Source organism: Plasmopara halstedii (assembly GCF_900000015.1).
Source record: "Plasmopara halstedii genome assembly, contig: Scaffold_430, whole genome shotgun sequence".
Classification (NCBI taxonomy): Eukaryota; Oomycota; class Peronosporomycetes; order Peronosporales; family Peronosporaceae; genus Plasmopara; species Plasmopara halstedii.
The window spans coordinates 1,167,584-1,170,136 of NW_020187350.1; positions in this window are offsets into that span (position 1 = coordinate 1,167,584).

Consider the following 2,553-nt stretch of genomic DNA (forward strand, 5'->3'; position numbering starts at 1 on the left):
TCAGTTGACAAAGACAGTAAATCGGCATCAACTTCGAAGCCGTTAAAAGAGACTAAGTCGACCAGCTCGGACAAGGCAAACAGTAAGTAAAACAACTAACCCACTGTCATCCGACATAAACTATGTAAGCTTAGATTACAATGTAACAGATGAGTAAATATAAAATGATGATTGTGATTCACTTGAAGAGAGCTGATGACGGTCTAGGATGCCGACATTGTTTCTCGATTAAATTGTTGATTTCGTTGTTCGTACGATCTTGATATAAGGTAAGAAATCACGTAAATTGATCGCGCCACTGCCATTTTGAATCAGTTAGAAGACGGTGACGTTGTACTGTAAAGCACTAAAGAACATGATCACATTTCGATCCTCGGAGCAATTTCACAGACATGGCATATGCCGGTGACAATTAGTCTACTGATCAATTAGATCCACAAGTCGAAGATCGGTAAAAGCCTTCTGAATAATGTCAGGATAGCTTACAATACGTATCCTGCTAACAGCTCAGTTGTAACCTTCGTCAATGTCTTCCCATCGCTCGCACCTCATACTTACGTATTGTAGAGACCGAGGCGTCCGGCAGAAGTAAGGATTCAAAAAGAGAAAAATTATCCTTTGTCAAGCAGCATGATGTTGGATTGTTGCGGCTCGGCATAAATGTTCCTGTTCTCATTCCTAGTTTTGTCTCTCTCCTTGTTCTTGTTCTTGTACTTGGTTTTCAAATGTATCATATGTTCGCTAGATATTGTTCCTTTATGGTGAAGTAAAAATACATCTGCCAAAGCACTACTATGGCGATACCGTGGGTAATGGCATGTTATAGCACCATGAAGAGTACCATGGTTGGTTCCATACACGAGATCGGAGTGGTAGTTCCTCGAAATGGCTCACAATGACGTATTCATCAAACCTCTTACCGACAAATGCCAGATAGTTATCCTTCCTTACGGAGTATACCTTTGAGGCAAGGTATAAGTTGAAAGTTTTGATGAGGTGGCAAATGCGTTTTTCCTAATGACCTGACAATGAGTTACTGCAAGCCACGACGGTGACACTACCAGTTGATGAGGCGATACGTTCAGCTTATGCCAATAGGTAATACGCAAATTGAGTTGCGTGCTAGATATTTTTGATCACAAACCCTAAGTTAAGAAAATATACCGATATGCCGTGTTCAAAGACAAGCTGTATCTCAACACTAGCCCACACGACATTTAAAGTTTAATTGGGTCGTATGATTAAGAATCTACATACAAAATGCTCACTGAGACACATTATATTCAATTGGATGGCTGCATCGAGAGAGAGAGAAGGCATACTCTGTGAGCGCTATGTATTGGTGGCCGAAACCTGTAAAAGTGGGTAAGCACATATTTACGTAAAACTTGTCAACCGTTTAAACACTAGCTGCATGCGTCGGGGCTACTGGCCACCCTGCAGGTTCTAGATAAGTGATGACAGTTTGAATTTATCTTCGTTATTTAAAAGACGCATTCGGCAACACAGGCAAAGTATTCTTTGTGGACGGACCGTCTGAGCTAGATGGATCATTTCAGCAATCCTGCAGCCAGTGAGGGCATTTAAGACCTTGTGAGAATACAGCTTAGATATACTTTTAAAAATGGATTGCTCGTGATGATATAGTCAGAGTTATATCCGGCAAATGGATTACCGTGGTAATTGAATTTTATAGCGATCTGCGAATTTTGTTCATGGGATTACGAACCAGATTAGACATGTCAGCTGATGAGATTCCGTAAACACACCATAAACAGGTATATCGCTTGGTGAAAGACGTCGGCGAAAAACTGTGCGGAAAGACGGGATGTTAAAGTGATTTGCCACCCATTGATTTTGCGCTATATACCGGTTTGCATGCCTCAATCTCACCATACATCAATTGTTTCATTTCACCGAGTCTCCATTACACCATCACAAAATTGCTTAAAATAGATGAAACGTCTGATACTCCATCTCAATGAGTTCTGGCGCATAGCGCTGGAATTAACGCTGTAGCAGAGTACATAGATGTGAAAAGGAACATGCTCCGGTAAAGACAGTCAAAACACGGATTAATTGTGGAGTACACAAGCTTTCATCCAACACTGTTACTCATTCCAGATGCAGTGTCCGCGGTCACCAAGAACAAGCTGCGTCCATACTACATCAGAGTGCTATTGGGGCTAGCGAGAAAATATTGCGTTACACTATTAAAATCCGAAACGGAACGATTGCTTCTTTTGCTTCACGCAATAACGTATTAAGTACAACAAGATTACTTTAAGCTAGATGGAATTCAAGCGCTCTGTTGACGACGAAGCAGCGTACAACATCCCATGTAGCTGAGTTACCCTCTGCGTTAGGGCTGCAATACAGAGCAGAGCTCTAAGGGTACCTCAAGATACTGCAACAATGCAACATTCCACACAAGTTACTTAGCCAATATCTGGTACGAGTCTAAACAAGTCTCTGGGAATGGTTATCAGCTTACATGTTGTAACGGGGTTACATGAGAGTGACCCGTCACTCTCCCAAGGGAGCTGTGGTGTG